Here is a 15,934-nt window from a genome sequence, read left to right on the forward strand (position 1 = left end):
AACTGGTGATAATGGACTTCCTTGTTTAACCTCTGATTTTATTGGAAATGCTGCTAGCTTATCCCCTGTAATGGCAAGTAAAGTGGGACATTTGTTGTCTTTTGTTTTGGAGTGCTTCTCAGCACTAAGGCAATCAAGTGCCTTTGAGTTTTGCCTTTATTTGAATCAAGAGCATTTGATTGAATTGGGAGTCTTTGATTACCTGTTTCAGTTATGGGAAGGCCTAGGTCACATGGGTTTAAGTTGCATGGTTGTGACACCCTCTGACCCTGAAGAAATGCATATATATATGTGTGTGTGTGTGTGTCTGTGTGTGTGTGTATGTATATATGTGTGTGTGTATATATATCCATATATATGTATATATATAGGTGTGTATATATACATGTATATACACATACATATGTGTATATATATATATATACATATATATATATATATATACATATACATATATATATATATATATATATATATATATATACACATACATATGTGTTTGTGTATATATATATTCTGAATCTGAAGTGAGCATTTTGCTTGGGGCTCACCCACTGGAAGAGTGTTGTGTGATTTGACCAGACAAGACTCTGGGTAGCCATTGGAGACCCCCGGGTTTCGAAAACCCATATGTTGGTGCTTCTGTCTCTGGCAACTATGTATGCAGTGTCTTGGACAGGTAACTAGAATCTTGTCTGCTGATTTGTGTTATTTTGTTCTGTTTATATAATTTGTGCCTGTAATTTCTGTATGTGTTTTCTCTGAAGTTCAGGGTGCTGACTTTTTCCCCTGAACTAAGTGAATGACATATGTATAACTAATTAAAGTGAAATTGTAAACCCTTAAAATTTTTTTCCTTAGAAAAGCAAAGAGTCTGTACTAGCAGCCTACCTGTGTGCTGGTGTTATTGGTCTTATACAGGCACAGTAGTGGCAAGTAGAATTGTTGTTACATTCCCATTGTATATAATGCTTGCTGATGGTTTTAGGTAGATGCTACTTATCATTTTAAGGAAGAATCCATTTATTCCTATGCTCTCCAGTGTTTTTAATAGGAATGGTGGTTGTATTTTGCAAAAAGTTTTCTGCATTTATCGAGATAATTATGTTTTCCATTAGTTTTGTTCTTTATGTGGTCAATTATGCTGATAATTTTCCTAATATTGAACTAGCCCTGCATTCCTGGTATAAATCCCACCTGGTCATATAATATTTTCTTCCTTAAAAATTGCTGTAATCTTTTTATAATATTTTATTTAAAATTTTTGCATATATATTAATTAGGGGAATTGGTCCACCATTTTTTCTCTGTTTTGACTTTTCCTGGTTTAGGTATCCTCACCATACTTTTGTGATAAAAATAATTTAATTGGACTCCTTCTTCACTTATTTTCCAAAATAGTCTATATAGTGTTGGAATTAATTGTTCTTTAAATGTTTGATAAAATTCACTTGTAAATCCACCTGGCCCTAGACATTTTTCCCTAGGTAGTCTATTGATGACTTGTTCTATTTTTTTTTCTGAAATGGGGTTATTTAAGGATTTCATTTCCTCTTCTGCTAATCTGGACAATTTATATTTTTGTAAATATGCATCCATTTCACTAGTATTGTGGAATTTATTGGCCTACAGTTTGGAAAAATAGCTCCTGATTACTGTTTTAATTACCTCTTCATTCGTGCTGAATTCAACCTATTCATTTTTGATATTCTACTTTTCTTTTAAATCAAATTAATCATAGATTTGTCTGTTTTATTTTTTTTTTCATAAAACTGACTCTTAGTTATTACTTCAAGCATTTTCATGATTTCAATTTTATTAATCTCTCTTTTGGTTTTCAGTATTTCTAATTTTGTATTTAATTGGGGATTTTCAATTTGTTCTTTATCAAGCTTTTTCAATTGCATGCCCAATTCATTGACCACCCCTTTCTCTATTTTATTCATGCAAGCATTCAGAGATATAAAACTTCCACTAAGAACCACTTTAGTTGCATCCCATAAATTTTGGTATGTTTTCTCATTCTTATCATTCTCTTGAATAAGTTATTGATTATTTCTATGATTTGTTCCTTGTCTCACTCATTCTTTAGGATTAGATTGTTTAGTTTCCAATTAATTTTTAGTCTGTCTTGCCATGGTTCTTCATTACATATTATTTTTACTGCATCATGATCTGAAAAGTCTGCATTGACTATTTCTGCCTTCCTGCACTGGATTGTGTGGCTAATGCCCTAGTACTTGGTCAATTTTTGTGTTATGTGCTGGGTACTGCTGCAAAATGGGTATATTCCTTTCTATTCCCAATTGGTTTTTTCCAAAGGTCTACCATATCTACCTTTTCTAAAATTCTATTCACCTCCTTAACTTCTTTCTTATTTATTTTGAGGTTAGATTTATCAAGTTCGGAGAGGGGGAGGTTGAAGTCCCTCACTAGTACAGTTTTGCTGTCGATTTCTTCCTGTTACCCCTTTAACTTCTCCTTTAAGAATCTGGATGCTATACCACTTGCTGCATACATGTTTAGTAATGATATTACTTCACTGTTTATGCTGCCTTTTACCAGGATATAGTTTCCTTCCTTATCTCTTTCTATTAGATCGATCATTGTTTTCACTTTGTTGGAGATTAGGATTGCTACCCCTGCTTTTTTTTAGCTTCAGCTGAAACATAATATATCCTACTCCAGTCTTTTACATTTATTCTGTGTGTATACTCCTGTTCCAAATGTGTTTCTTGTAAACAACATATTGTAGGATTATGATTTTTAATCCATTCTGCCATTTGCCTCCATTTTATGGGAGAGTTCATCCCATTCACATTCACAGTTATGATTACCATCTGTGTCTTTCTCTGCAACTAATCCCCCCATTTATGCTTTTATTTCTCCCTTCTCTCTTCCCCTCGGCAAAAGAGTTTTGTTTTTTGTTGCAGGCCAAGTTAGAGCTGAGCCCTGTCCTCCTCGGACCTCCAGGCCCAGGGGCCTGCTGAGTTAGACTTGGGGCTTTGGGATGTGGGTGGAGCCAGGAGGAGGGGTCTCACCTTTGTTGCCTCCCTAGCAATTCCAGGTCTTTGCTTGGACCTGCCTGACCGCATGGAAGTTCCGGCTCTCTGTCTGGGCTTGCCAGAGCACGTGGAGTTTCTGGTTCTTTGCCTGGACTGCCTGATCTCAGGGAGCTTCGGGTTAGCACAGGAAGAGAAGGGGAGGAGAGTAGGCAGAGTCGGGGCAGTCCTAGTTACCCAGGTGTATTGAATTTTTACCTGTCCTTCACCTACGTAACCAAAGAATGTACCTACATCACTAAAGATATAAATGTGCTGCTTGCTGAAATAATAAACGGAGTCCTTCACCATCTTTTCGGCTCCCACCCCATACATTGTCTGTGAGATCAGGTCCTTTGCTTAGGCAAAAGCCTGGGGCTTGGGGGGAACCCTGAGCATAGTTGCGAGGCTTTGGAAGCCCGTAACAGCTTTTGACCACCATCCCCCTTAATTTTCCTTCTCTAATGACCCCACTCCCTTTTCTTACCCTTTTTCCTTACTACTTATTCCCTCCCTTCTAACCACTCCCTCATTTTCTTTCCCCTTTCCCCTCCTACTGCCTGTAGGGGAAGTTAGATTTCTGTACTTTTGAGAGTATGATATTCTCTCCTTGAACCAGATCTGATGATGGTAAAGCTCAAACAATGCTCTTCCCCCCTTCTTTTCCTCTACTATACTACGGTTATGTGCCTTTTCATGTGATGTGATTTACTCTCTTCTGTCTCCTCCTTTCCTCTTCTCCCATTACAATCCCTTTGCACCCCTTTATTAAGTTTTTTTTTATCATTACACTAGTTAATTTATACTCACACTCTCTGTCTATGTGTATACCTTTTAAATGTCATAATAAATATACCATTCTCAAGATTAACAGGTACCATCCTCCCATATGGGGATGTAAAGAATTTGATAATTTCTTGAAAGATGCTGTCCAGGGTCTTTTTTTTTTACCATGGTTTTCAGGGATACAAATGATTCTTAAATTATCTCTCCTAGACTATTTTCCAGGTCAGTTTTTTTTTCTGATGAGGTATTTTAGGTTTTCTTCAATTTTTTTTTCATTATTTTGATTTTGTTTGACTTATTCTTGGTGTCTCATAGAGTCATTGGCTTCCATTTGCCAAATTCTAATTTTTTTTATGAATTGTTTTCTTCACTTAGCTTTTTTACCTCCTTTTCCATTTGGCCAATTCCACTTTTAAATTCTTGTCTTCATTGTACTTTTTTTTTTTCCATTTTGTCAACTGTATTTTTAATGGAATTGTTCATTTATTCTTCTACTTCTCTTATTTGACTTTTAAAATCCTTCTTGCACTCTTCCAAGAAGGTTTTTTGGGCTTGAGATCAGTTCATATTCCCCTTTGAGGTTTGAATGTCAGTATATTGACAATGCTGTACTCTTCTGAATTTATGTTTCAATATTCTCTGTCACCGTAATAATTCTTTATGGCCATTGTTTTTCTTTGTTGCTTTTTACTCACAACATTTGCCTTTTTCTAGCTTTTAAAGTTGATCTCTGCTTTTGGGGCACAGGTGGCACTGTCCCATGCTTCTTGTGTTGGGGCATAGGGGCCTAGTTACTGTCTTTGTGTGCTCGGGACTCAAATCCTGGCAGCTGGAGGCTTTATGGGTCCAGTAGCTTACCTGATCCTGAGCTGAAGCTGATGATGGTGGCTGATGTGTGTATGTGATGTTGGTACTTGCCTGCTCTACCACTCTGGGACTCAGGATCTCCCACTGGTTTGCTGAGGTGGGGCTTTCTGATGGCTTGTGGGGATACTGCCTATCCTATATTGGTCCCCTTCAGCCACAGGAAATAGGAAGTTTCCCATTAACCCCTCTAGCCTCTTGAGCTAAAAGACTGCTGCACTCCATCTTTCTGCTGGTTCTGCTGTTCCAGGATTATTCTTCTGGTGATATTCTCTGGGTTTTTCAAGTTTGGTAAGGGAGAGTGAGAGTAACTTACTGATTACTCCACCATCTTTGCTCCCAGAAGTTGAAATAGGTGACTTTCAAACACTCTGTCTGGGCTGATGCCAGCTGCTGCTGCTGGTACTGCTACTTCCAATTCAGTTACTCCCAAGGTCTGCTCCAGGTTTGCTGGGGCCCAGGCTGTGCTGGCACAGACTGTTGGACTGTTCTGCACTCTCACTGAGGTCCAACAGATCCCTCTACTGAACTTCTAAGTTGTCTTTGGTGGCTATGGGTTGAAAAGTTGGGAAACAGCCACAACTGTCAATGATTCAGTCACCCCGAGGTCTGATCTGGCTTTGCTGGGGCTGGGACTATGCTGGCATGTCCTGTGCTGGACTGCATTTCTCTCTCAGTCTGCTGCAACAGACCTTTCCTTTTGACTTTCCATGTTGTCTTGGGCTGGAAATCTGCCTGACTGTCTCTTTTGGGATTCTGTCATTCTAGAATTGGTTCAGAGTCACTTTTTAAAGGTATTTGAAGGGGTTTGGGGGAGGGCTCAGGTGAGTCCCTGACTTCACTCTGTCATCTTTCAGATATATATTTTACTAAAGGATTTCTTTTTTCCTGAATTCTCACACTGAATCATTTATTTCACCAGATATGGAAACAGTCCTAGATGCTAGCCCATGAGACTGTTTTAGGAAAAGTCATTTAAATGTTGTTATATACATTCAAATGTAGATTATTATTATTATTGAAGTTCGTGAAATTTTAGAATAAACACAGAGGACAGGACCAGGAGTAATGATTAGAAATTGCCAGAAGATAAAGTTTGGTTTGATGTCAAGAAAAAGCATCTTAACCCTTAGTGTTGTTGAAAACTAGAACTGACTGCCCTGAGGAGTGATGAACTCCCCTTCTTTCAAAATTTTCAAGCAGAGACTGGGTGACACTTGGTCTTTGTCTGATGTGTTAAAGTGGAGAAGTGTCTTTGATTACATGAGTGCTGAGCTCCCTTCAGACTCAAATTCTGTGATTCTGTGGAAACTGAATATGAAAATTATATCCACACAATGCTAAGGAAAGAACACTGCATTTGGAATCCCAAGATTATTAGAGTTTAAGACTTTTAGGATCATATGGTTTAACCTCTTATGGATGAGGAAGTAGAGACCCCCAGAGGTCAAATAATTTTCCCAAGACTACACTGGAAGTGAGCACCAGAGACAAGATTCAAGATCAGATCCTTTGAATCTAGATCCAATTTTTTCCACTATACCACAAGTCCTGGAATCCAATCACTGCTCTGCCATTTACTCTTACCCATATTTACATGCCGATTCACTTAATCTCTTGGTACTTCTTGATTTCAGTAAAGTAAGGGGATTGAACTTCATATATATGTTGGTAAATGTTTAATCATCATGTCTCCAAAAACAAAGCAAAACCCATATGCTTCATGACACACTTTTAAGTTAAAAAATGAAATGCTGATTTATAGGTTGCCAATTTCTGCAAATGCTCACACTGAAAATTTAACAATAAGCAATTGTGAGCTGACTTGAACTTGCCCCATGACACTCCTAACCATATGATATATGAGAGAATTCCTAATTCTATAATCTCAGGATGTTATAATACCTTAAAAACAAATTATTGTTACTATTTGTATGACAGGGCAAAGAGATATCAAGGGGAAAGGGTGTCTTGCTTTTGAATACTCACTTAGGTACTCATTTGGCTACTCACCACTTGTAGAGTTAAATGACATAAACTCTTTGAGTCTTAAGATTTCATCAATAAAATGAGATAAAATCTATATTATCTACTTCATAAGGCTCCTATCTGGATCAAGTGAGATACTGTCCAAAAAAACATTTTGCAAATCTTAAAAGTCCTGTATTTTTATTGGGGTGCAGTGGGAAGAATACCAAATTGGTTTCAGAGGAACAAGGTTTGACTCTGCCATTTGCAATTGTGTGACATTGAACAATTCATTTAAGATTTGAGGTTTCAGTTTTCTCATTTGTAAAGGGTTAATTTGACTATATGCCTCTAATGCCCCTTGAACCACTAAATCTATAATCCTACAAAGTCAGAAATTAGCATCAAGCATTCACAAAGGTTACATCTTCCTTTTCCTTGCCAGGTGTTTAAATCCTGTTAAAAAAAAAAAAAAAAACTAGTGCCATTTAAGAATACAGTATTTCTAAATTGTAAGTGATGCAAAACCTGAACAGCAGCATGAGAATCTGTATTAGCATAAATTAGGAATAAGCAGATTAAAATGCAGCTATTTTGCAGAAATACTAATTTAGCTAAAAATTAAGTGCAAGGCAGTTTAAAATACTAAGACTTTCTCTATATAGAGTAAATTAGAAAATGGAGGCAATTATCTGGATGATTTAAGGGAAAAGTAAGCCCTTAAGACTTTTTATCTGATTTTCTGCATATTTTAGTAAAAGGGAAGGCTTTCCTTTCCTTGGTTATTAGAATAATTACTTCAGTTCTTTTCCTGACTTCATGTGTGTAGACATAGCATTAAAGTTGATTTGAAGGAGAAAATAAACCACATAAAGGTTTATGAAGTAATAGTCTATTAAATTTATACTCAGAGCCCATGTTGGCATAGTGCCTTAAAGTTTGCAAAGAACTTCATATATATTATTTCGTTTAATTCTCATAACAGTCCTGTGAGGTAAGTGCTATTTTTATTCTCAATATATAGATGAGAAAACAAAGGCTAGGGGAGGTTATGACTTACCCAGGGTAACATAGTAAAGTTCAAGGCAGAATTTGAATGGAGATCTTCCTGATTTCATATCTGGTACTCTAATCACTACTCTCCAAAGCTGCTTCACATTTAATTGCAAGTTATATTTTACTTGTTTATTATACTATTATACAAATACACAAATACACACATACATGTAAACATATATGTATAGTCAAAACAACTTTCTACAATGGTGATTTCCAAAGTCATATCTGTATGTACACAATACACACATATATAAATATACAAATATTATTTTTATCTACACAAATGTATACATTTTATAGTCCAGCACTCAGTGTACATACATGCATATAAATACATGTATATGCGTATACATACCTATATGTGAGTCTGTTCATGTTTATGCATACACATATGTATATTTTAGACATAACATGGAATTTTGTTTTGATTGGCTATACATCCTTGTAGCAATGTATGTTTTTTTAAGTTCTCAGTTCGGGATGAGGAATTGGGGTCAGACAATGAGAAGACAGATTTTTGCTTATTGAAAATTATATATATACCTACACAGATACAGATACATACATATATGTATAAAATTTAAAAATTGTTCTTATGTTCCTATCACCTTAACTGGGAAAGCATTTTCAAACCCTAAAGTGTCTATCTAAACAACATAAAATAAATCCATTTCTGATGTAAAACCATTTGGTAATGCAAAGGACATTTTCCTTTCTGGGGGCTTCAGTAGATGGGAGTATAGCACCTGCAGGAGCAGGTGCCAGGCAGCATCACCACAGGGTTTGCTTCCCAGGATGATGTAGTCTGACAAGGGCAAACTACAATGGAATTATCACCTCCCTATTTCTGAAAGCTATGCTTCTCCCATCCCCCCAATGTATGTCAAGCTTAACTTAGCATTTTTGTTTGTCTCATCATACTGTTGATTCATATTGTACTTGCCATCTAACAAATCCTTTCTGTCCTTTTCAGAAAATCTGTTGTCTAGCTCTGCTTCCTGTATCATGCATTATGTAGAGTAGATTATTTGCACCTCAGTGCAAGGTTTTATATTTATTTCTATTGAATTCCATCTTATTAGATTCAGCTCCATGTTCTAGTCTGGGAAGAAACTTCTCAATCCTGAGATCTGCACATTTTAGGAAAACCACTCTTTCAATAAAGTGAAGGATATATTGAAATAAGAGAGAGCAGAACACCATTTAGAAGACAATTGAAACAGCCTAGGCTAGAGGTGATGGATATCTATGCTAGCATAGTAACTATGTAAGTAGAGAGAATGGAATATATGAAAGATCATGTTAAGAAACATCAAGATTTGGCAAAGCACTAGATAAATACTGCTTCACATGCATAAGATAAAATAAGTAAGTGCTATTTTCTGTAGTCAAAACACTCAGAATTTTTTTCTAATCTTGCCTGCCTGTCAGGGATGGATTTGACATTCATACCTTGTTAGTTCTTATTTAATGTTAGGTCTATGTGAGGCACTTGTAAATCATTGAATAGTTAATAAGAGGATATTTATTTAAGATAGCAAAAGTAACAGGTTGACTTGGGCCTCATCTCAATATGGAAATATGATCAGGGTGTAGTCTTATGTGATTTACAGACATCCACCAAATCTGAAAGATACCAACTACAGATGGGAGGGTCCATTTGTGCCCATAGATGACTGGGAAGCCATGTCAACACAGAGGCAATTAGAAAGATCCAAAAAGGGAGTCTCAGCTTGTGCCATACTGTGCCCCAGGATAATCAAGTTTTGGTTTTGTCCCCTTTTACATAAATCTAATTTAACACACCTTGGTGGGAAGGAGAGGGAGAACTCTGATATAATATTTATCCTATCATTATCTATCATGAAAACAAAGAAAAGAAAAAGAAAAAAAAGAGAGTCAATATGTATAGGATATAAACATGCATGCATTCATATGTATACATGTATGCACATGTGATACATATGTATGTAAAGGTATATGTATATATGCCTATCATATGCTTCACAATAGTTTCAGCCTACTTTTTTCATGCCAGAAGAATATAGCTAGTATTTTTCCCTTTTATTTATATTTTTTGTCAAAATTTGTTTTAACTTAGATGATAAACATAAACACTGAAAAAAGACAAAGTTTATTTTCGAAAAAAACCCTTAAGCAAAGCACAACAAAATAAAACAGTACACCTTTGTAATTTACTGAGAGATAAATAAAATGACAGTTGCATGTTTTAGAAAAATAGCACAAAGGTCTTCTGCACTACAATGTTTCTCACTTAAGAATTGTTGCTGTACAAATGTTTTATTTGCCTAGTTTTAGGCAATCTAGCACCAACAATTATTAACCAGCCTGTATAGGAAAGATATATTCTGGGGATGCAGAATCAAAAATGATAGATTCCCTGGCCCCGTTCTACTGGAGTGGTTACTGTTCATGTTATTATTATAGCGTACTTGTTTCTATTTCCCTACAACTGTTTCAAAGACAGTGAAAATGTTTACATATTTTCATTTTATTTTATTAGCCTGAAAAGACACATTGCAAATTGGAATAGAGTGATGTCAGTTAAGTAGAAACTTCAAATGGTAGAAAGTTACATCTGTTATGCAGAAAATGAGAAACAGTGGGCTAAGATTGTTTTTGAAGCTAGAGGGTTCACTGCATCCAGTAAATATATCTGATTAATTTGAATCTAGTATAAATAGTTTTACAGATGTCTGAAAGGTCTTCAAAGGGAATTAAGCCAAAGGCTCTGGGAATGCTCATGATATAAATGTTGGGAATGGAGGACTTCGAATTATCTATGAAATATGAGGCAGCATGGCATGGCCTTGCCTTGATAAGACTACCCACAGCTGAGATTCCACAAGGCATAGAAAATGTTCAGGTCATGGAACAAGGAATAATGTTTTTAAATGAGCATATAAATCTCAGTCTAATTTTCAGGGTTCAATACTTTTATTGAGATTGGAGTTCTGTTCTCCTTCAATGTCATAAATTTATGAAAGTATTTATGATAATTAAAACAAGAATAAAAAAGAGGTGTTAATTTTTTATGCTTTCTTGAGGGTCCTCTTTGGAAAGCAAATCACTATGGAATACTGATATCTTCTCTAGGCTCTGCTGGCATGGTTGTGGGAATGATAAGCTATAGAAACCATCTTGGCAAATTCACAAATGGGGATTTCACCTTTCTTAATATAAACCTAGATTTACAATTTATTATTGGTTCATTTCTCACTGAAGTCACTAACTATGCATTTGTTTTAATGTTTCTATGATAGGATGAGTTTTCTTTCCCTAGAATTGTAGGTGCAATTATCATTTCTGTTTAATCCTGTTTGTACAGGAGCTCTAAGTACTTGCACTTTCTTTTTTTTACAGAAATTATCCGTTTATGCACTTACATAAAATGTAGGTCAATTTCCTCCCCAGTAGAATAGTTAAGGAAAACAAAATCATTAAAGAATTGTTTTAAGATAGACAGAAAATAGACTGAAAAAATATTTCTGTGTCAACTGTCTATTTAGGTGTTTGATTATCTTAAGGCTACCCTTAATTAAATTTACTGCAAACTTTTATATTATTTAATTTCAATTTTTTAAAAAAAATTAATTTCTCTTCAATTTACCTTCTCATTGGGAAAAAAAGAAAAAAAAACTTTTGTAACAAATATGCATAGTCAAATAAAATTAATTCCAACATTGCTCATGTCTGAAAATGTCTATGGTATTCTTTACCCTGAGCCCATCACCTCTTTCTCAGGAAATAGCTAGCATGTTTCATCATGGGTCCTCTAAAACTGAAATTGGCCATTCTATTGTTCAAAGATTTTAACTTTCTTTTTTTAATTAAGATTTTTTATTTTTAGTTTACAACAAACAGTTCTGCATGATTTTGAGTTCCATATTTTCTTTCTCCCCTCCTCTCCTTCTTCCCCAAGATGGCATGGAATCTGATATATTTTCTACATATAACTCTGCATTAAACTTATTTACATAATAGTCAAGGTGTAAAGAAGAATTATTACCAATGGAATGAATCATGAGAAAGAAGAAACAAAAACAAACAAAAAGAGAAAAAAAACAAAAGAAAACAAAATGAGAGCAAATTGTTTGCCTCAATTTGCATTCAGACTCCATAGTTCTTTCTCTGTATATAGATAGGTCTCCCCATCATAAGTCCTTTGGAGTTGTCTTTAATCCTTGTATTGCTGAGAAGAGCCAACTCTATCAAGGTTAGACACCACAGAAACCATATATCTGTGGTTGTGTATAATGTCCTCCTAGTTCTGCTCCACTCACTCAGCATTATATCGTGTAGGTTTTTCCAGGTTATTATGAAGTCCGTACCTTCCACATTTCTTATAGCACAACAGTACTCCATTACATTCATATACTACTACTTGTTCAGCCATTCCCCAGTTGATGGGCATCCCCTTGATTTCCAATTCTTTGCTACTACAAAAAAAGCTGCTATAAATATTTTTGTACATATGCGTCCTTTTCCCACTTGTGTGATCTCTTTGGGATACTGCCCTATAAGTGGTATTGCTGGGTCAAAGGGTATGACCATTTTTATAGCTTTTTGGGCCCAGTTCCAAATTGCTCTCCAGAATGGCTCAATCAGTTCACAACTCCACCAGCAAAGTAACAGTGTTCCAATTTTCCCAAATCCTCTCCAGCATTTATCATGTTCCTGTTTTGTCATTTTAGCTGGTCTGACAGGAGAAATGTGGTACCTAAGAATTGTTTTGATTTGCATTTCTCTAATCAGTAGTAGTTTAGAGAATTTTTTCATATGCCAACAGATATCTTTAATTTCTTACTCTGAAAACTGACTGTTCATATCTTTGACCATTTCTCAATTGGGAAATGACTTGTATTCCTATAAATTTGGCTCAGTTCCCTGCATATTTTAGAGATGAGGCCTTTATAGGAGAACTAGTTGTAAAGATTTTCTCCCAATTTTCTGCTTCCCTCCTAATCTTTGTTGCATTGGCTTTTTATACAATTTTTTTTTCAATGAAACATAATAAAAATTATCCATTTTGCATTTTGTAATGCTCTCTATCTCTTCTTGTGTCATGAATTTTTTGCTTTTCCATAAATCTGATAAGTAAACTATTCCTTGCTATACCAAACCGCCTATAGTATCAGCCTTTATTCCTAAATCATGAACCCTTTTATCTTATTTTGGTATATGGTATAAGATATTGGTTGGGGGCAGAGCCAAGATGGCAGCTGGTAAGCAGGAACTAGTGTGAGCTCCATACTGAGTCCCTCCAAAAACCTATAAAAAATGGCTCTGAACCAATTCTAGAATGGCAGAACCCACAAAACAGCAGAGGGAAGCAGGGCTCCAGCCAAGGACAGCCTGGATGGTCTCTGGGTGAGGTCTATCCCAGGGTGCTGGGAACAGTGTGGAGCAGAACCCAGCCTGAATGGCATGGACCATCCAGACCAGAAGCCAGGCGGAGGGGGCCCTAGCACCCTGAATCAGTGAGCTGCGGCAGTTACCAGACTCCTTAACCCACAAACACCAAAGACTGCTGAGAAGGTTAGTGGGAAAAGCTGTGGGAGTAGAAGGAGTTCGTGGTTTGGCTTCCAGCCTCGGGGGCAGTGGAGGTTGGGCAGCTACAGCTGTTGTTACTTCCGGCGCCAGGCCCACCTGGTGGGAGGAATTAAGTGGCAGATCATAGCAGGACTGTTCAGCCTGGTGAAGATCTAAGCCCAGTCCGAGTTGGGGGTTGGGGAAGGAGCAGTGCTGGTGTGGCAGAGCTGGCACCTTCCCCCCAAAGGTGGAACATAGAACTCTGTAGTCTAAAAGCAGTCATACCCCACTGAAAAACTCAAAGGTCAAGTTAGTTGACTGGGAATATGGCCAGGCAGCGAAAACGCACCGAGATTCAGTCTCAGACTTTGCATTCTTTCTTTGCTGACAAAGAAGACCAAAACATACAGGTAAAGAAGTCAATAAAGTGCAAAAGCCTACACCAACAGCCTCCAAGAAAAACATGAACTGGTCCCAGGCCATGGAAGAGCTCATAAAGGATTTGGAAAAGCAAGTTAGAGAAGTAGAGGAAAAATTGGGAAGAGAAATGAGAAGGATGCGAGAAAACCATGAAAAACAAGTCAATGACTTGCTAAAGGAGACCCAAAAAAATAGCGAAAAATACACTGAAGAAAACAACACCTTAAAAAGCAGACTAAATCAAATGGCAAAAGAGCTCCAAAAAGCCGATGAAGAGAAGAATGCCTTGAAAGGCAGAATTAGCCAAATGGAAAAGGAGGTCCAAAAGACCACTGAAGAAAATACTACTTTAAAAATTAGATTGGAGCAAGTGGAAGCTAGTGATTTTATGAGAAATCAAGGTATTATAAAACAGAACCAAAGGAATGAAAAAATGGAAGATAATGTGAAATATCTCATTGGAAAAACCACTGACCTGGAAAATAGATCCAGGAGAGATAATTTAAAAATTATTGGACTACCTGAAAGCCATAATCAAAAAAAGAGCCTAGATAACATCTTTCAAGAAATTATCAAGGAGAACTGCCCTGATATTCTAGAGCCACAGGGCAAAATAGAAATTGAAAGAATCCATCGATCGCCTCCTCAAATATATCCCAAAAAGAAATCTCCCAGGAATATTGTCACCAAATTCCAGAGCTCCCAGATCAAGGAGAAAATACTGCAAGCAGCCAGAAAGAAACAATGTGAGTATTGTGGAAACCCAATCAGAATAATCCAAGATCTGGCAGCCTCTACATTAAGAGATCAAAGGGCTTGGAATACAATATTCTGGAGGTCAATGGAGCTAGGATTAAAACCTAGAATCACCTACCCAGCAAAACTGAGTATCATGCTCCAAGGCAAAATATGGATTTTCAATAAAATAGAGGACTTTCAAGCTTTCTCAGTGAAAAGACCAGATCTGAATAGAAAATTTGACTTTCAAACACAAGAATCAAGAGAAGCATGAAAAGGTAATCAAGAAAAAGAACAAGAAAAAGAAATTGCAAGGGACTTACTAAAGGTGAACTGTTTTGTTGACATTCCTACATGGCAAGATGATGTGTATGATTCATGAGACCTCAGTATTAGGCTAACTGTAGGGAATACACATACATATATGTTTATGTATATATATGTGTGTATGTGTGTGTATATATATATATATATATATATATATATATATATACAGAGAGAGAGAGAGAGAGAGAGAGAGAGAGAGAGAGGGAGAGAGGGAGAGAGCAGACACAGGGTGAGTTGAAGATGAAGGGAAGATATCTAAAAGAAATAAAATCAAATTAAGGGATGAAAGAGGAACATACTGAGAGAGGGAGATAAGGAGAGATTTAATGGGATGGATTATCTCCCATAAAGGTGGCAAGAGGAAGCAGTTCTGTGGGAGGAGGGGAGAGGGCGGATGAGGGGGGAATGAGTGAACATTGCTCTCATCAGATTTGGCCTAAGGAGGGAATACCATACATACCCAATTGGGATTCTTACCCCACAGGAAAGAAGAGGGAAGAAGATAAAAAAAAAATAGGGGGGATGATGGAGGGGAGGGCAGATGGAGGTGGAGGTAGTCAAAAAACAAACACTTTCCAAAGAGGACAGGGTCAAGGGAGAAAATTCAATAAAGAGGGATGGGTTGGGAAGGAGTAAAATATAGTTAGTCTTTCACAACATGAGTATTATGGAAGGGTTATACATAATGATACACATGTGGCCTATGTTGAATTGCTTGACTTCTTAGGGAGGGTGGGTGGGAAGGGAAGAGGGGAGAGAATTTAGAACTCAAAGTTTTAAAAACAGATGTTCAAAAACAAACAAAAATGTTTTTGCATGCAACAAGAAAATAAGATACACAGGCAATGGGGAATAAAAATTTATCTTGCCCTACAAGAAAGGAAGGGAAAAGGGGATGGGAGGGGAGTGGGGTGACAGAGGGGAGCTCTGACTGGGGAACATGGCAACCAGAATATACGCCATCTTGGAGTGGGTGGGAGGGTAGAAATGGGGAGAAAATTTGTAATCTAAACTGCTGTGAAAATCAATGCTGAAAACTAAATATGTTAAATAAATTTTAAAATATCCCTGAAAAAAATAAAAAAAATAAATATTTGGAGCTTACTAAATACAAAAAAAATATATTGGTCTATGCCCAGTTTCTGCCCTACCATTTTCCAATTTTCCCAGAAGTTTTT

This window comes from Trichosurus vulpecula, chromosome 5 (assembly GCF_011100635.1).
Source record: "Trichosurus vulpecula isolate mTriVul1 chromosome 5, mTriVul1.pri, whole genome shotgun sequence".
Taxonomy (NCBI): Eukaryota; Metazoa; Chordata; class Mammalia; order Diprotodontia; family Phalangeridae; genus Trichosurus; species Trichosurus vulpecula.